The 20,572-nt window shown below is 45.7% G+C and overlaps 1 protein-coding gene and 1 long non-coding RNA gene across 5 annotated transcripts in view; one reads left to right on the top strand and one right to left on the bottom strand.

Moving 5' to 3' along the window:
* Positions 1–20,572, bottom strand: part of EYA3 (EYA transcriptional coactivator and phosphatase 3) — a 471,672-nt gene that overhangs the window by 381,711 nt on the left and 69,389 nt on the right. The window lies entirely within an intron of this gene.
* LOC141077568 (uncharacterized) lies at positions 1,843–7,227 on the top strand. The gene is made up of 2 exons (XR_012227590.1): positions 1,843–3,379; positions 6,136–7,227. It is a non-coding gene; the product is annotated as an uncharacterized lncRNA (long non-coding RNA).

Here is a 20,572-nt window from a genome sequence, read left to right as displayed (position 1 = left end):
CAAGGCCATTTCATGGACACATGTGGGCAATCCCTTCGTTATGTCATTCTCAACATGTTAGGGCAAGTTAGGATAGGATATGGGTTGAACTAGATGGACTTAAAGTCTCCCTTCAACCTTAATAACTATGTTACTCCCTTCAACCTTAATAACTATGTTACTATGTAATTAAGCAGATAAAAGGCCTGGAGTTGATTTGAGGTGTGGTGCTTGCATTTGGAGGGTATGTGCACACGTAGTTTTAGGTGCTGCGGATTTCTCCTAGCGGATTTTGTAAAATCCGCAGGTAAATTTCAGGTAAAAAGACCTGCGGTTTGTAAGAGAATGGTCAGTCATAATATACTGAGCAGCCATGTTGTCTCTAGCAGCCATTTTGTTGAAAGTTAGAGAAGATTCAACTTTTACAAAAGAGCTGATAAAATGTATTAAATGGAGGATGGAAAATGAGATCATGTCTCCTAGCAACCTCAGCCGATGTGCGTAGAGGAAGATTGGATCAATCAATAGGGTCACAGGTTACCAAATATATGGTCAGTATGCTTATACGTGATAGTGTGGTAGCGAAGAGTAGAGTAGTTAAAATGTCAGGATGTAAGAATTTAGGGACCTAGACTGAAGACAATGATAAGATTTTAGGACAGTAGCCATAGATACCAATGACTGAGGCCGGTTTCACACTAGCGCATTTTCAACGCGCGCACGGCCGGGGGTAGCTCCGCCCCCGATCCGGCTCTCTGCCCGGCGTGCCCGCCCCTTCCTTGTAGCGCCGCCTCCTAGCGGACAGCGGCGCCTGCGATCGGCGCACCCTATCTTTAGCATAGGGTGCGCCGATCGTGCGCAGGCCGTGCGCTAGTTGCGCTTTGACCTGCGCTGCGCACTTTTGACGGTGCGCCGTGTGCGCCAAAATCAAACTTTTCGGATTTTGGCGCGCACGGCGCACCGTCAAAAGTGCGCAGCGCAGGTCAAAGCGCAACTAGCGCACGGCCTGCGCACGATCGGCGCACCCTATGCTAAAGATAGGGTGCGCCGATCGCAGGCGCCGCTGTCCGCTAGGAGGCGGCGCTACAAGGAAGGGGCGGGCACGCCGGGCAGAGAGCCGGATCGGGGGCGGAGCTACCCCCGGCCGTGCGCGCGCTGAAAATGCGCTAGTGTGAAACCGGCCTTATGGGTTTTAGTGTTGCTTGAAGAAATGTTAATTAATATCTTCGTATTATGTCATTCTATTCTCTTTTCTAAACCACGTTTCTGTAGATTACCATGAAAACGCCTTAGAATTATAATGTTAACGCCCTCTGCGGCAAAATGCAGCTTTCTTTGTTGTGATAATGTATAAGAAGCCCCTGTTACTGTCGATCGGGGCCATTCCATCGCCATCATGCCACTGTGCCTCACCATGGCCAGGGCACAGAGCCTTACCATCGCCAGACTTCCTAGCAAATCTCTGCCTGTCTGAATTCCTGTTTTTGCCCGCATATTCCAGCTCCTCTGTTATTCTGTATCTGTCTTGCTGTGTATCTCCGAATAAACCTTCAACCTCAGCTTGATAAGAGATCGTCTGTGGAACTTCTTCCCGACTCTTCCAGCTCTCAGTAGGACTTTTTCTTACAAGTGGCGATTGCCAGCCAGGAGGAGCAGCTCCGGAGAGTGGCCTCCAGAAGAACCTTTGTGGAAGAAGCCGCAGATGAGGGCTTGGAGGTGGGAAGAGGAAGAGAAAAAATAAAAAAACGCGTATGGCCATACGTTAAACCGGTCAAAGGAAGCCAGCCTGAAGGAGAACCTCTCGTGATCGCTCTGAAACCGCCTGCCCGATTTTTTTAATAAAACCACGGACAAAGAAAAAGACTATAAAAAGATGAGTAACTAAGAAGAAGCTATCTACAAGGACGTGAGAATTTGTTGTGCCGGGTAGCAAGAAGCTTTAAAAGGGCGTGGGGAGACGCCTGGCAAGCTAACGAGTGAGGCTGGAATCACGGCTGCACCTCTTTTGATATCTGGTCGACCCAGCCTGCAGGAGGTCTTCCATTCGAGAGAGGTGTGAGTATCTAACTTTGCTTAAATTGCATTTGTTGATACTAGGACAGAGTAAAACTCGTCCTTGTAGACCACTGTAAATATGGAGTGGTTATGGAAGCAGGCAGAGAAATATGCTGGCACACCCCAGCTGGAGGGTGTTAATGTGGAAACCACGTGGTTAAATTGTATGCGATGGTTTACCACAGAGAACAGGGAACTAGATAGAAAAAATTCGCTAGGTTAAGCTAATAGCCAAGTAGTGGCTTTGTGTAAGACAGTCATAACTTTTGATCAGGCTCTTGATAGGTAGCTTACACAGCAATATGTTAACATGATCACCCGGGGAGGGGCAGCGTATAGGGAGAGATCAGAACAGCTGAGCGAGATGCTGGAGCTAGCAGCGAAGCACAGAGAGGAGGGGTGCGAGCAGCAGCAGCTGAGAGCAGTTATGTCACAGATGGACACTGCAGCTTCGAAACACAGTGCTGATGTAAATACACTTGTAGACTGGAGAAGAGTTAGGAGAATGAGTGAAGTAGTACATGACAAGATATAGTGTCCCAACAGCTCCAGCTTATGCAGATACAGTTGAGGAAAGATATATTGTCCCAACAGCTCCAGCACATGCAGACCCTAGGTTAGGTGTGAAGCTGCTTCAACCCCGAGAAAAATATCCCTGACCAAATGTTCCTGATCCATCTTAAATTTATAAAAAAATTTGCCTAATTGGGAGGAAAGTGTTTTGTTAGGACGATGCAGTCCGAGGTGAAGGGTGATGAGTCCAATGTTTTTGCATGCCATTCACCTCGGGGTGTATCTGTTGATTAGGGGAGGCCAGGAGTTCCGGGGGGGTATGCGCAGCTGCCGAGAATGGGCAGGTCCCGTTCGGCAGAGCCCCCACAGGATCCTATGAGAGGTCCCCCCTTGTGTTATTTTCGTGGACATTTAGGACATGTTAGACGTTTTTGTCCCAACCTTGAGCCAGGGATTGCTCCCCAAGAACCCCGGGCACCATTTAACCCCCAACAGACCCGGGAGTTCTCTAGACCACCTTTCGGAGTTAGACCTCCGTATCCAGCAGTGAATGACCCTAGGCAGTACAATGGTCTTCAAATGGTTAACCCAGTCTCACAGGAGCCTTCTGCTCCTGCTCCCTCCCCAATAGCTTTCACTCATCCGCTCCCGGAGGTCCATGCTATTCAGGGAGGGGTCACTCCTCCTCGTCCCTATGCTCCGCTGATTAAGGAGCTGCGGGAACATGAGGACCAGACCCTGACCAGGGATCTCTTTGGGGCGGAGGTGGCAGCTGTTGGACGGAAGCCGTGTCCAGATGGGGATGATGGATTTTTCGGGCTTCCCACGGCAGGTAACACTGATTGATGGAGTGCTCCCCCTGTTCCCCTCACCCTCCTTGCCCCCCTTTCCCTGGGCAAGGACGGTAGACCTTATGTCAGAGGGAGAATAGAGGGGCTGCCTTGGGAAGACATCCTCATCGATACAGGAGCCTCAGTTTCAATAACGCGACACAAATTGCAGTCACCCCCTGGACTGCCTGAGACTACACTTTTGTAGAATTTGAGGACTCCTGTATTCAAGCAGAAAAACGTCATCCAGTAAACCTGAGATTTCAGGACACAGGGGGATCGAAGCAAAGGGGTCTTCGATGCGCTTTTTGGGTAAACCCACAGTTACGGTACACTATTTTGGGAACTGATGTTTTGGGAGCAATGGGAATTGTTGTTGATTTATGTAACAAAGTCTTGTGGCGGAAGAAAGAAGCCACTATCTGTTCTGTAATTGTCCCTGTAGAGGAGGAGGAGAGTCATAAATTACCCATTGTTAGCTTCGGATTAGGTGCTAATGAAAATGTTGAAAACACTGACAATAATGCTTTAAAGAATGAATTGAAGCAAAAGTTCCCTGAATTGTGGATCTCAAAGAAAACTGATTGTGGGTTAATGCAAACTCAGGTTAAAATTGATGGTGAAAAACTGCCACCTTTCCAGCGTCAGTACCGTATTCCGGAGGACGCAATCCCTTACATAAGGGTAGCAGTCAGTGAATTGGAGAAACAAGGTGTTGTTGTGAAAGGTAATTCTCCATGTAACAGTCCTATTCTACCTGTAAAAAAGGAAGATGGCAGTTTTCGAATGGTAGTAGACCTGAGACTTGTAAATAAGTACACTCCCTCAGCAGCCCACCTTGTTGCATCTGTCCCTGAAGTTATGTCACAGCTGAGGAGTGATTGTAAGGTATTTTCTTGTTTGGATATTGCAAATGGCTTTTTCTCAGTACCCCTAACACCTGAATCTGCACTCCGCTTCGCACGCGGTTGCCCATGGGATTTCACAGTTCTCCTGTGTATTTCCATCAGGCATTGGCTCAGATGTTAGAATCCCTTGGTTACGGAGACAAAGTCTTACAGTATGGGGATGATTTATTGATTCAAACTGTCGATGAATGTGAACACAGAGAAACCCTTGAAAATGTTTGTCAGGCTTTACAAGAGGCAGGACTCAAAATGAGTCTAGATAAAGTACAATTGATGAAATCAGAGGTTTAATTTCTGGGTGTGTCTGTCTCAGCAGAAGGAAAGAAGCCCATGCATGATAGGGTTAAAGCTATTCAGGCTGTCCCCATACCAACTAACATTACTGAACTCAGACAATTTTTGGGTCTTATTAATTTTTCCAGAGAATTCATTGAAGATTTTGCTTATTTGGCTAAACCACTGTATGATTTATTGAAAAATGTTGATAATGACCTTGACCCTGTTAATGTAGAGGGAACCGCCTTACAGGCTTTTGAGGGATTGAAGCACGCCCTTACGGCAGCTGCTGCATTGATTAACCCTGACCCTTCCCAGTCTTTCTACATTCAGACTCACACCGGTGATATCTCTATTTCTTCTGTGCTCCTACAAAAATGGCCCAAAGAAAGCCCAGAAGTGTCTAGTCAGTTGTATGCCCTAGGTTATTACTCCAGGTTGCTGACTCCCGTGGAAAAAGGATTCACTCAGTGCATGAAGCACCTACTGGGCGTGCACTGGACTATGAATCCAGTGAAGCATATAGTGGGATTTGCTCCTTTAATTCTACAAACCCTGCATGTCACTTTAAAAACTTTGCTGAAGGGAAAAGCTTCAGGTATTAGTTCACAGAGAATGGCCCAATGGATCATTGATTTTGAGACTAGAGACTTACAAGTTGAGGTGGGTGAGAAATATCACTTAGCCCAGATGATGCAGTATGCAGGAAAAAGTCACAATTGTCAAATTGAACAGGCTAATGTTACTCCCTCTCCCTTCCGAGCAGATTTTCAAGAGGGAATCCCCTGTGCCTATATTGACGGAGCTCGCTATTGGCATGAGGGGCATTACGTCACAGGCTTCGCTGTGTGGTTTCCAGCTAAGCCATTGCTGCTGCAGTATAAACTCCCTGGTCATTTCTCCGCTCAAAGAGCTGAGTTGGAAGCAGCTCTACAGGTCATTCTCGTGTGTCCAGAGCCGATGAATATCTTCAGTGATAGCGCATATGTCGTGTCGTCACTCACTCTATATCTTAATGTATGGGCCCTTAGGGGGATGGTTGATTCTCAGAACAAGCCCTTGCAGCATGCAGACATTCTAAAACAAATTGAGCAACGGGGTAAAGAATTCCCAAAATTATGGTCCTTCTGCAAAATTAAAGGACACCAGAGGCTAATTCCTGACCCTCACATCCTTGGCAATGCATATGTAGATCACGCAGCCAGGGAAGCTGCACTCACAGGCGAGGACAAATATCCCCAAGAAGTCATCGCTGCAGTTACTAGAAAAACCCCGAGAGCCCCCCCTTGTTTATTCTTCTCTTCAAAATCTTGTAAAAGCACAGGAGAAGGATGGAGACTCATCTCTGTTCAATTCCCTTGAGTCCCTGCCCATTGAGGGGGAGTGCTTGTACTACAAACGGGTTAATGATAGACTTGTGCCTTATATTCCAACTACAATGATTAAGTCTTTGCTCAAATTTCAAGCTACAAAGTTGTTAAAATGGTTCATATCAATCAGTGTAGACTTCTTAATTATTTTACTGAGATTTCTGGTAAGGACTGATACTCCGCTTTTTTTTCTATTTCCTCCAGGTCAGCTGAAGATTTTCATATTCGACTCCTGGGACCGTGAACCTATTGGATGATCAGGAGAAGATGTTTCACACTATACAGTGGGACTCTGATAGTGTGAGAGGGGGAGAAGATCAGGAAAATCCAGAAGACAAAGAATGAGAAGAAATAGACCAAAAGACTTGACTATTGTGCAACTTATTTTCGGGACTATTTGAATTATTTTTTTTATTATGTGTTTGTTCTATTTTTAGGGACTTTTGCCTTACACACACACGTGCATAAAGTGCTGAATTACCTCCATATTCTTATTTTCAATAATTCACCCATGAATATTACAGTACTGTATGTTGTACTCTGGATAGAGTACAAGAGGGGGACTTGTAAGAGAATGGTCAGTCATAATATACTGAGCGGCCATGTTGTCTCTAGCAGCCATTTTGTTGAAAGTTAGAGAAGATTCAACTTTTACAAAAGAGCTGATAAAATGTATTAAATGGAGGATGGAAAATGAGATCATGTCTCCTAGCAACCTCAGCCGATGTGCGTAGAGGAAGATTGGATCAATCAATAGGGTCACAGGTTACCAAATATATGGTCAGTATGCTTATACGTGATAGTGTGGTAGCGAAGAGTAGAGTAGTTAAAATGTCAGGATGTAAGAATTTAGGGACCTAGACTGGAGACAATGATAAGATTTTAGGACAGTAGCCATAGATACCAATGACTTATGGGTTTTAGTGTTGCTTGAAGAAATGTTAATTAATATCTTCGTATTATGTCATTATATTCTCTTTTCTAAACCACGTTTCTGTAGATTACCATGAAAACGCCTTAGAATTATAATGTTAACGCCCTCTGCGGCAAAATGCAGCTTTCTTTGTTGTGATAATGTATAAGAAGCCCCTGTTACTGTCGATCGGGGCCATTCCATCGCCATCATGCCACTGTGCCTCACCATGGCCAGGGCACAGAGCCTTACCATCGCCAGACTTCCTAGCAAATCTCTGCCTGTCTGAATTCCTGTTTTTGCCCGCATATTCCAGCTCCTCTGTTATTCTGTATCTGTCTTGCTGTGTATCTCCGAATAAACCTTCAACCTCAGCTTGATAAGAGATCGTCTGTGGAACTTCTTCCCGACTCTTCCAGCTCTCAGTAGGACTTTTTCTTACACGGTTTACCTGCAGATTAGGCTGCTGTTTATCACCTCTACAAATGGAGGAGATGGTAAACCGCAGCAGAATCCGCAGAAAAGAAGTGACATGTCATTTCTTTCTGCGGATTTGAAACCGCGCGCAAAATTCCGCAGCATGTCCACTGCGGTTTCCATTTTACATAGAGTAACATGGTACTGTACAACGCAGCAGATTATGCTGCGGACCCGCAGGGCCAGAAACGCTGCGGATCCGCAGCAAAATGCGCAGCGTGTGCACATAGCCTAAAACCGTAAGGAAACAAGCGGTCAAAGGAGCTCTCCATGCAGATGAAACAAGCCATCCTTAAGCTGCAAAAACAGAAAACACCCATCCGAGAAATTGCTACATTAGCAGTGGCAAAATCTACAGTTTGGTACATCCTGAGAAAGAAAGAAAGCACTGGTGAACTCATCAATGCAAAAAGACCTGGGCGCCCACGGAAGACAACAGTGGTGGATGATCGCATAGCTCCATGGTGAAGAGAAACCCCTTCACAACAGCCAACCAAGTGAACAACACTCTCCAGGAGGTAAGCGTATCAATATCCAAATCTACCATAAAGAGAAGACTGCATGAAAGTAAATACAGAGAGTTCACTGCACGGTGCAAGCCACTCATAAGCAGGGCTGTGGAGTCGGAGCTCATTTTAGTGAAGTCAGTATAAAATGGACCGACTCCTAAAATATATAATAAATTGGGTACAGTAGTTCAACTATTTTTTCGAACCCTCAGGTAACCCTAAATGAAGGTCAATGGACACAGGTGGCTGAATTGAAGGAATTGCTCAATCACCCATTTACCGTGACTAAAAAATTGCAAGCTGAGGATTTAACTCCGGGCATTTTAATAGGGGAGTGGAAGAACTTGCTATTTTGTCTGTCCCAAGGAGGTGGTTTAATCGCAGATGGCAATTCTGCTTCAATGAAATGGAGAGAGACACAGCTATTGGAAAATAAGATTTTTCTGGCAGCTGTTTATGTGGACCCAAGTCATCGTATACTGCTTGATGATCAATAGCTTACTAAAGGAAAAGAAGCTCTGACTGAAGTAGCAGTTACGATGAGTGGCCTACAGGACTGCCAGGCGCAAGAGGACTTGGGTCCTCACAGTTCTACTGCTGCCATATCTTCATCCTCATCAGATGAGGAGTTTGACTGACAAGTATTTGGATGACATGGAGCAGGCAAAGCTTTGCCGCAAGGAAATAGATTTCACTCCATCTCCTATAGCAAGAAGATTGACTATATTTCAGCAAAATGTTTCACTTGCTCTCAAAGAAATAGAAAAATTCAACCGTTCATTAAAACTGACTGTGCATGAGGCAATTCCTTTATACCCGGAGATTGTTTGAGATGTTGCCCATGTGGTTACAGCTTTGCCTCCAACCCAAGTTAGTGTAGAGAGGTTGTTCTCTAGCCTTAAAATTATTAGGTCAGATTTGAGGTCATCTATGAAGGAGGATCTAATGGAGGCAATTCTATTTCTTAGAACAAATTCATAGACTGCACAAATGTTATTTATGTTTTTGTTGAAAACTGTTTTTTGCCACTTACATAGTTTATTACATAGTGTTATATTTCTAAATATATCCTGGACCCGTAGAAGCGAGTAATCGCGAAACGGCCGTTGTCCGGCACCTCCCTCCCCTAGCATTCCTCTAACGTACTGCATGTCCACACATTTGATGGAATTCATGTGAAATAAAGACGCACAGTTTTTCAGCCATATCGGTGAGTGCTGCATATTTCTTCTTTTTTCGCTTCACATTGAAATATTCATGTTTTTTCATGTAAGCGCCTCCATTTTTTGACTGAATTATATGCCGCAATACTTCAGATAAATAGCTCCATCTGGTAATGTGGTGAATGTGTGCCCTGGTATGCCGTTTATCTGTTTGCTCTTTGCTGGGATTACATATATATTATATATATATATATATATATATATATATCTCAATAATCATTACATATTGTATTACATATTTACAATTTATTACAGTTTTTTGTGTTCTAAAGTTGTATTCCAATAAATATATATTATGTTCTATCTAAATATCTAGATTATTGTATCAAAAATGATTAAATGTCTGATGTTCACATTGTACTACAATAAATTTTTTACCTAAATTTAAGCAATATATGTTGGAGTCGGAGTCGTGGAGTCGGTGTAAGGGAAATTGAGGAGTCGGAGTCACAGGTTTGGCTTACCGACTTCCACAGTCCTGCTCATAAGTATCAAGAATAAAAAGGCTAGACTGGACTTTGCTAAAAAAAAAAAAAAAAAAAAAAAAAAAAACCACATCTAAAAAAAGCCAGCACAGTTCTGGAAGAACATTCTTTGGACAGATGAAACCAAGATCAACCTCTACCAGAATGATGGATAGAGAAAAGTATGGCGAAGACGTGGTACAGCTCATGATCCAAAGCATACCACATCATCTGTAAAACACGGCAGAGGCAGTGTGATGGCTTGGGCAGCATGGCTGCCAGGGGCACTGGGTCACTAGTGTTTATTAATGATGTGACACAGGATTGAAGCAGCCGAATGAATTCTGAGGTATTCAGAGCCATACTGTGTGCTCTGATCCAGTCAAATGCAGCCAAGCTGATTGGTCGTCATTTCATACTACAGATGGACAATGATCCAAAACATAAAGCCAAAGCAACCCAGGAGTTTATTAAAGCAAAGAAGTGGAATATTCTTGAATGGCCAAGTCAGTCACCTGATCTCAACCCAATTGAGCATGCATTTCACTTGTTAAAGACTAAACTTCAGACAGAAAGGCCTACAAACAAACAGCAACTGAAAACCACCGCAGTGAAGGCCTGGCAGAGCATCAAAAAGGAGGAAACAGCGTCTGGTGATGTCCATGAGTTAAAGACTTCAGGCAGTCATTGCCAACAAAGGGTTTTCAACCAAGTACTAGAAATGAACATTTTATTTACAATTATTTAATCTGTCCAATTACTTTTGGTCTCTTTAAAAACAGGGTGGCACATGTTAAGGAGCTGAAACTCCTAAACCCTTCATCCAATTTTAATGTGGATACCCTCAAAGTCTGAAATTCAACTGCATCTGAATTGTTTTGTTTAAAATTCATTGTGGTAATGTCTAGAACCAAAATTAGAAAAATGTCTCTGTCCAAATATATATGGACCTAACTGTATATAATATATATATATATATATATATATATATATATATATACACACACACACACATACATACCCTGAGTCAAGTGCAGATTCTCCGCCACAGCTTCTGTTGGCTGCGGTGCTGAAGTCACATCGACAGCACAGCAACTAATAGGAGAGTTCTGGCACCACAGACACAGCTTGCGAGCTCACCGATTGGCTGCCATGTTGTCAATGTAAAAGAAGAGCTAGAAAAACACTTTATAAAACATTAAATAATTTTAATGGTTGTCGGGGGAGACATGCGCAGATGGAGATCTTGGCACCAAGATCTCGGGAACTGAGATCTCATCTCCCGAGATCTTAGTGCAGAGATAATTCATTTGCGTTGCCCCAGGAAGCCATTTTCCTGGAGTCCACCGCACAGTAAACCATGTAAGTGCGGGGGCTCTGGGCTTCACAAAATGTCGGCAGAGCCCCCACACCACCGACCACCAGCAGCGGCGCACATCGGAACACCCCCTGATCCCAGCCTGCGGCAAAGCTCCACTCTTGCTTCCTCCAGCAGCGACCCTGGGACCCTGCACCACCGAACATTTGCAGCGTCGCACATCTAAAACACTCCTTTCTCCCAGTCTGGGGTCCTCAGCTTTGCCCCACTCCTGCCACCGCCAGCAGTGACCCTGGGACCAGGTTTCACCGCAGCCACCACCCCCACTAAGCAATAAGACGCATGGATTATAAGCACCACCATTTTATTAAAAAAGTTTTCCCCCTTTTTTCTCCTCAAAATTTGGGGTGCATCTTATCAGCAAAATACGGTATATTAGAAAAATGGCACCAAAAGATGGGATGTTGAGAGAATGCCTAAGGCAGCAACAACAACAGATCTGGAAGGAAGAACAGGAACATGAAGTGCATGGGATGTACCATCAACAGATAAGGCAAGTGGCTGACAAAGAGAAATCTTACCAACGGCTACAGAAAGCTAGACTCCGAGACAGCACAGAGGCTCTAATCATAGCAGCACAAGAGCAAGCACTAAGTACCAAATCCATAGAAGCAGGAATCTACCACACAATACAAGACCCAAGGTGCAGACTATGCAAAGAAACCTCAGAAAGCAGTCCAACACATAGTGGGAGGATGCAAAATGCAAGCAAGAACAGCGTATACCGAACGCCACAACCAAGAAGCAAGAATTATATACATGAATATCTGCACAGCATATGGGCCAAGTCTCCCTAAGTCCAGGTGGGAGACCCCAGAGAAAGTGGTGGAGAATGAAAGGGTTAAAATCCTGTGGGATTTCAAAATCCAGACGGATATGCAGGTGTTGGCTAACCAACCAGACATTGCCACAGCAGACAAGAATCAGAAGACAGCAATGATAATAGATGTGGCAGTGCCAAGTGACAGCAACATCAGAAAGATGGAATGAGAAGCTGGAGAAATACCAGGGTAACCAAGATTTTTACTTCCGGACTGGTGGAGCACAAATGCGGTTCACCCAGCGCAAGTGCTGGGCATTATTTTCCACCATTACTAGATCGGTTGCTCCCTGCATGCGTCAGCTTTATCACTACATCATCTTCCTCTCGGAGGAAACAACTTCTTGGTGGAACCCCAGGATATTGTTCTGGGGTAAATACCTGGACAACATTTTAATACTGTTGACCGGTGACACAGACTCCTTTGCCAAATTTGTGGGAGAATTTGAACAGTAACTCTCTGGGCTTAAAACTGACATATGAAATCAATTATGGGTCTATTACCTTCCTGGGCCTGAGGATTGGTAGAGACGATATGGCATGCATCACTACGGAAACATTCCGGAAACCCATTGCTACAAATAACCTCCTATGGTGGGATAGCCACCATCCTTTCAGCTTGAGAAGGGGGATACCAAAGGAGTAGTATCTCCGGGATAGGCAAAACCGTTCATCAATCTCGATGTTCCATCACCAAGCCCAAGATCTGAGGGATAGATTTATGGATAGAGGTTACCCATGAGGTATACTAAATGAAGCATTTAAAAGGGGCAAATTTGAGAGTTAGGACTTCATTATTGAGGAAAAAAAAAGGGAGCATGATGATAGCCATATCAATTCCTCACCATAGACTCTCTATTTAACCCCTTAAGGACAGTTGATATGCCTTTTAACAGCAGTAGTTAAGGGTACTTAAACCACAGCGCTGTTAATTAACGGAGCTGTGGAGAAAGTGTATAGCGCCCCCAGAGTCGGATTTTCTGCAGGGTCTCAACTGCCGGGGTAGCGGAGACCCCCAGGGAACATGATTCGGGTCGGATTTTACTGACCTCGCTTTTGCGATCGTCGTTATTAACCATATAAAGGCAACCGAAAAAAAAAAAAAAAAAAATATTTAAAAAAGGCCACGATTTTCCTTTCACTTTCTCTCTCCTCTGATGTGATCACACATGAGGAGAAATAGGGTCCCCAATCCCCTTCTGCCTCCTCCGGTGGCGCCGCCATCTTGGTCCGGGAAGAAAATGGCGGTTCATGCGCAGTGCGCCCGCCGAGTCTGCTAGCCGGTAGATTCCATTCATTCAATGTACATTTTGATCACTGTGATAGGGTTTATCACAGTGATCAAAATAATAAAAAAAATAGTAAATAACCGCCTCCTTTACCACCCCCTTAGTTAGGGAAATATAATGACAAAGAAAATATATTTATATCCATTATTCCATTAGGGTTAAGGTTGGAATTAGGGTTAGGATCAGGGTTAGGGGTGTGTTGGGATTAGTGTTGGACTAGAATTGAGGGGTTTACACTATTTACCAACTTTGGGGGTCTAATTTCTCCTGATACCATTGGGAAAATAAAAAAATTGGGGGCTAAAAAATCACTTGTGGAAAAAAGATTTTTTATTTTCACGGCTCTGCGTTATAAACTTCTGTGAAGCACTTGGGGGTTCAAAGTGCTCACCACAAATCTAGATAAGCAGCTCCTTCGGGGGTCTAGTTTCCAAAATGGGTTCACTTGTGGGTGGTTTCTCATGTTTAGGCACATCAGGGTCTCTGCAAACGCGACATGATGTCCAATCTCAATTCCAGCCAATTCTGCATTGAAAAATTCAAACGGAGCTCCTTCCCTTCTGAGCGCTGCTGTGCGCCCAAACAGTGGTTTACTCCCACATATGGGGTATCGGCGTATTCAGGAGAAGTTGTACAACAATTTGTGGTTCATTTTCTCTTTTCTTGTGAAAATAAAAAAAAAATTGGTTCTGAAGTAAATTTTTGGCAAAAAAAAAGTTAAATGTTAATTTTTTCATTCCACATTGCTTCAGTTCCTGTGAAGCACGTAAAGGGTTAATAAACTTCTTGAATGCGGTTTTGAGCACCTTGAGGGGTCCAGTTTTTAGAGTGGAGTCACTTGTGGGTATTTTCTGTCATGTACACCACCTCAAAATGACTTTAAATATCATGTGGTCCCTAAAAAATGGTTGTGTAAATTTTGTTGTAAAAATGAGAAATCGCTGGTCAAATCTGAACTCTTATAACTTCCTAACGAAAAAAAAAATTTGTTTCCAAAATTGTGCTGATGTAAAGTAGACAATGTGGGAACTGTTATTTATTAAGAAATTTGTGTGACATATCTCTCTAATTTAAGGGAATGAAAATTTTAAGTTTGAAAATTGCAAAATTTTCGCCATATTTCCGTTTTTTTCGTAACTAAACACAAATCATATAGAAGAAATGTTACCCCTAACACGAAGTAAAATGTCACAAAAAAAGACTCAGAATTGCCAAGATCCGTTAAAGCGTTCCAGAGTTTTAACCTCATAACGTGACAGTGGTCAAAATTGTAAAAATTAGCCTGGCATTAACCCCTTCACGAACCAGCCCATTTTGATCTTAATGACCTGGCCATTTTTTGCAATTCTGACCAGTGTCCCTTTATGAGGTAATAACTCAGGAACGCTTCAACGAATCTTAGCAATTCTGAGACTGTTTTTTCGTGACATATTGGGCTTCATGTTCGTGGTAAACTTAGGCTGATAATTTTTGCGCTTATTTGTGAAAAATACGGAAATTTGGCGAAAATTTAGAAAATTTCGCAATTTTCAAATTTTGAATTTTTATTCTGTTAAACCAGAGAGTTATGTGACACAAAATAGTTATGATTTATGAAACATTTCCCACGTCTACTTTACAACAACACAATTTTGGAAACAATTGTTTTTGTTAGGAAGTTATAAGGGTTAAAAGTTGACCAACAATTTCTCATTTTTACAACAAAATTTACTTTGAAAAAGTCTATTTCCCTGAAGTTGGCAGCCTTGAACTGGATTCCTGATTGGGGAACGAAATCAGTAATCCGTTGAGCAAAATTTTCAGGGACGGGGGCACTAGTGCTAGGTTGGGCGTGACTAGCACTAGCTTGGGGGTTACTCCAAGGCCTCCGACTCTTCCTCCATGGTCTCTGGGTGATTTCTCGTCCTGCAACATCTTGATGGTGGTTAGTCTGTGTCGCTGGAGTGATCGCTGGGGGGGGAGGGTAGGGGGGTGATCACCAGGGGAGGATGGGGCTGTCAGGAGTGGGGGGCAGGATGGGAGCAGGGGAGCAGAGGACCAGCTGCAAGACTTATTGATCTACTGGGAGTAGGAAATGTATATACTATATATACACCGTATTTTTCGGACTAAAAGATGCACTTTTTTCCTCCCAAAACGTGGAAGAAAATGGGGTGTGCGTCTTATAGTCCGGATGCACTGGCTCTGGCTGTGATGGGGAGGTGGGGAGCAGTTTCAGCAGAGCAGCAGGTCATAGAGACAGGAGCAAGTGGCTGACTCTTGTGCCCGCTGCTAAAGAGAAATGAAATGCTCATGGGTGTGGAGGGCAATATATATTCATTTCTTTTTGGCATCCTTTTATGATTGGTCCCATCCTTATTCTGGTATGATTGGCCCCATCCAGGTCCTGGTATGCATGGCCCCATCAGAGTAGATTAAAAAAAAACAAAACATTACACTTAGGCTGTGTGATGGTGTGATATGTTATGTGGATGTCATTTTTTGTATATTCCTATTTAACAATTCCAGTTATTTTCATAGTGTTTTTCTTATTACATTGTAAGTCTACAGCCTCACTGTATCTGTCTCTTGATGACCCCCTGTAGTGCATTAATCCCTAAGACCTTTTGTTCTCCTCTGGGAGGCAACTTGTTTGACTACCCCTGGGAAGGAAGGGGGTGGGGGGGGAAGAACGGCAGCTGGACAAGTCAGTTCCGGTAGAGACAAGAGGGTGAAAAGGCTGCATTTCAGAGAGAAGGACCCATTTTTATCCTCTGGTGCTAGAGTGTTTTGGAATCTCGTTTCCCTGGACATTTTATCCTGATACTGGACTGCATTCTTATTCTGGACTATCTTATCCTTTGTGTGGTGGACTGAATATGGACCTTTTCGTATTTTTGCCTGAATAAAGGTCTTGGAATTGTTCACTCTTCGCTTGCTCTGTTGAATGTGCGATGATACCAGAGAAGGACCCCGTGACAACTGGTGGCAGCAGTGGGATCAACAGAGTGTCACCCAGTGGAGAACCACCCACAGAGTGAGTACAGAAATTGGACTGTATGCAGTTTACAGGAGAGAGCCAGAGACCTGGGCCTGAACTACCAGGGACTGACTAAAGAGGCCTTAATCGATCTACTGGTGGGCGCTAGCCCGGCCACCTCCTCCCAGATGTCTGAAGGACGAGCACTGGAGACAGGGATCCCCATCCAGAAAAGCCAGTGGTTGGTGTGGTATGAAGAAGAGATGGCGGTTCTGGGCCCCGGCGTCTCTCAGGAGTACAAGGAGGAGGCTGCCCGCCGGGCACAGCGGAGACAGGAAGCAATGGAGCTTGAAAAAGGGAGTAACGCAATGTGGAGTGTAACCCCAACAATCCGGGAGCCTGTACGGATCACCCGGACAGAGTTTAAGCCATTTGATGAGGCTTCTGGAGATGTGGAGGGGTTCTTCAAAGACTTTGAACAGCAGTGTGCTGTGATGGAGGTGCCCCACTCTAGCTGGATGCGTTTGTTAGTGGGGCTCCTGAACGGAAGCTTGGCGGAGGCTTACCGAACCATTGATGCACTGCGGAATCGGGATTATAACATTGTAAAGCGGACTATCCTGGATTACCATGCTATCACCCCAGACTCTCATAGGGCCAAGTTCCGAGACCTCCCATGCACCACGGGGGGATCGTTTAGGATGTATGCACATAAGATGTCCAAGGCATGTCGGAGATGGCTGGAAGCAGAAAACGCCTTTACTGTGGAAGATGTTATACAGGCGTTCCTTATAGAACAATTTCTTGCTAAGTTCCCTGCAGAGGTACGGGAATGGGTCCGGGAGCGCACGCCGTGTACCGTGATTAGAGCTGCAGCCCTGGCCGATGAAGCCCTTACTATCCGGCCGCAATGGAGGAGGCTTCTGGACAATGAACCACGGCCTGCTCCCGCGCCCCATCCCCCTCCAATTATATCTGCCCTTCCACCTAGTCGCAAGCCGATGACAATCACGCCTCACAATCCTAGGCCCCAACAGTTCCGACCACGACCTGGGGGTATCACAGAGAGGAGGTGTTATGGGTGTGGGCAACCTGGATATTTGCAGTCTGGCTGTCCCTCCAGGATTCGGAGGAAGCCCCTCGTAGCCCCACCTCGTCCAGTGCATCTTGTACATTCCACCACGCCTGAGGAAGAGCTACCACCACCCCCACCAGAGTGGACCACCGACCACGGCACCATAGATACCCCTCCTGAAGTGTACGGACTCCGGCCTCTGTTCTTTAGCTACTCAGAGCAACGGCAACGCCACCTGCAGGATGTCTTTATTGATGGATACAAAGTGTCAGGATTTAGAGACACGGGAGCATTCTTGACTATCGCTGATCCCCGTGTGGTTCGACCCGAGGCAATTTACCAGGGTCCAGGAATTCCCATAGTCCTGGCGGGCGGTGCCCGCAAATATATACAGCCAGCTTCTGTGCGTTTGGATTATGGTTGTGGAGAAAAACTGTGTTGGATTGGCGTTATGGGAGGACTTCCTGCAGATATCCTCCTTGGGAACGACATTGGGGAGTTACAGTGCCAATTTGTGGGAGCAGTCACCCGACTACAGGCCCTTCAAGCACTACGTCATCCGGACCCCACTGGGGAGCAACCACCACGAACCGCATCAGAGCCGGTAAGCAATACTTTCGCTGCTACTACATTGGGAGAGTCTTGGGACAGAGAGGAGTTTAGGAGAAAAATAGAGGGTGACACTACCTTAGCAGCCCTTAGGCGAAAGGCAGAAACTGGGCACATGGGAGATAATGGGGATGGCTTCACTCGAGAAAACGGACTGTATTATCGTGTTACAAAGGGCAGTGACCAGGGCAACCCTGACGCAACGACCAGGCAACTCATTGTCCCTCAGAAGTACAGGGCACAGCTACTTCAACTGGCCCATGACATCCCCTTGGCTGGGCATCAAGGGAGAAAAAGGACTGAAAAGAGACTCACCCAAAGTTTTTACTGGCCGGGCGTCTCGCAGTCGGTAGCCCATTATTGCCGCACCTGTGATGTGTGCCAGCGAATGCGGCATCCAGGAGCTCGACATAAGGTACCCCTGCAATCCCTGCCCATAATTGAGGAACCATTTCAACGTGTAGCCGTCGACATCATAGGTCCTCTGGCCCACCCCAGCAGGGTCAGGGAAAAAATATATCCTGACCGTGGTGGATTATGCCACTAGGTATCCTGAAGCTGTGGCCCTGTCCAGTATTACAGCAGTAAAGGTAGCAGAGGCCCTTGTTACCATCTTTACCCGGGCAGGGTTTCCTAGTGAAATATTGTCGGATCAAGGCACTCAGTTCATGTCAGATCTGGTGCAGTCCCTATGGCATACCTGTGGTGTTCGAGCCATTCGCACCACCCCATACCACCCGCAGACCAACGGACTATGTGAACGCTTTAATGGAACCCTAAAAAATATGCTGAGGGCTTTTGTTGACGTTGGAGAAGACTGGGAAAAGTACCTGCCACATCTCCTCTTCGCCTATCGGGAGGTTCCCCAAGAGTCCACAGGGTTCTCTCCCTTCGAACTACTGTTTAGCCGGAAGGTCCGTGGGCCTCTCACTCTTCTGAAAGAACATTTGGAGGGAGACATCTCAGATACCGGAATGCCCATCGTTCCCTATGTTCTAGAGCTCAGAGACCGTCTCGCCCAGCTAGCTACCTTCGCTAAAGAACATCAGCGAATGGCCCAGTCCAGACAAAAAACCTGGTATGACCGTAATGCCAGGAACCGGGAATTTATGGAAGGACAGCAAGTGCTCATGATTACTGCTTCCCCTGCCAACAAGCTTCAAGCAGTGTGGGAAGGCCCTTATCAGGTTGTCAAGAAAATTAATGACGCTATGTTATTGCCCTGGACTCTAGTGGTCGACGACAGAAAACCATCCACATTAACATGCTGAAAGACTACCACGACCGATCTCTGCCTGTTCTAGCTGTCTGCCACCCCCCTAGTGATACCGCCACCGACAAGTATCTCCCAGATCTCCTCCAGGTTGCCCAAGCGGGAGGATCACTGGAACAAGTGCCCCTGGGCTCCCATTTATCGGATATACAAAAGGACGATATTGTCGCCGTACTAAGGCCGAGGGCTGCTGCTTTCTCCTCAAAGCCGGGGAAGACTACTCTCACCAGTCACCATGTGGAAACCCCGGGCAACGCCCCATCCAGCAGGCTGCCTACCGGGTTCCAGAGGCTGTTCAAGGCATGATAAAGAACGAACTGGAGGAGATGAAACAACTGGGAGTTATTCAGCCATCTCACAGTTCTTGGGCCTCTCCTGTCGTCCTGGTCCCCAAGAAGGATGGTACAACACGATTCTGCGTTGATTACAGACGACTAAATGATGCCACCAAGAGTGATGCTTATCCCATGCCCAGGATTGATGATCTATTGGATTGTCTGGCCAGTGCCCAATTTGTGACCACGTTAGACTTGAGCAAGGGGTACTGGCAGATACCCCTAACGGAGGACGCTCGGGAGCGCTCAGCCTTCATTACTCCATTTGGGCTTTATGAGTTCCTGGGAATGCCCTTTGGGATGAAAACTGCCCCCGCTACTTTCCAGAGACTGGTGGATCGACTGTTACAACAACGTCAGGACTTTGCCTGTGCTTACTTAGACGACATCGCCATTTTTAGCACAACCTGGGAGGAACATCTTAAACACTTGGGCATAGTGCTGGACTGTATCCTTACTGCAGGACTGACCATTCGCCCTGATAAGTGCCAAATAGGGATGGCTGAGGTGCAGTACCTCGGGCAGAGAGTAGGGGGTGGGACACTAAGGCCTGAGCCTGCCAAGGTGGAAGCCATTAGCAACTGGTGTAGACCCCAGACTAAAAAGCAGGTACTTGCGTTTTTAGGAACTGCTGGTTACTATCACAAATTTGTTTCTAATTTCAGCACCTTGGCCAAGCCCCTAACCAACCTGACCCGCAAGAACATGCCTAGGAATGTGACGTGGACGACGGCATGCGAGGATGCCTTTTCAGCGTTAAAGACTGCCCTCGTCACTGCTCCGGATTATAAATGCAGGTTCCTCGTGCAGACAGATGCATCCACCTTTGGGATTGGGGCAGTACTTAGCCAAGTGAACGCCGCCGGAGAAGAACATCCTGTTGCTTTTGCCAGTCGGAAACTACTGGATCGGGAAGTTGCCTATGCCACTATTGAAAAGGAGTGCCTTGAAATCGTATGGGCGCTAAAAAAATTGCAGCCCTACTTGTATGGCAGAGACTTTACAATTGTTACAGACCACAACCCCCTCACATGGCTGAATCGCGTATCAGGGGACAATGGAAGATTGCTGCGGTGGAGCTTGTCCTTACAACCCTACAGCTTCTCCATCCAATACAAGCGAGGAAGCCAACACCAGAACGCCGATGGACTGTCTCGACAAGAACCATAGGCTCCCCAGGCCGAACTACCCCTGCCACTGTACAAGGAATTATAAATAACTGAGCAATGTGGACTAAAGTAAGCAGGCCAGAGGTCTGTGTAGACCTCATGGCGTGCTCACTTATTATGATGGGGGGGAAGGTTGTGATATGTTATG

Source organism: Dendrobates tinctorius, unplaced genomic scaffold (genome assembly GCF_039654945.1).
Source record: "Dendrobates tinctorius isolate UK_male_01 unplaced genomic scaffold, ASM3965494v1 ptg000015l, whole genome shotgun sequence".
Classification (NCBI taxonomy): domain Eukaryota; kingdom Metazoa; phylum Chordata; class Amphibia; order Anura; family Dendrobatidae; genus Dendrobates; species Dendrobates tinctorius.
Note: the sequence above shows the minus strand (reverse complement) of the source record. Positions and strands in the feature narration are given on the sequence as shown.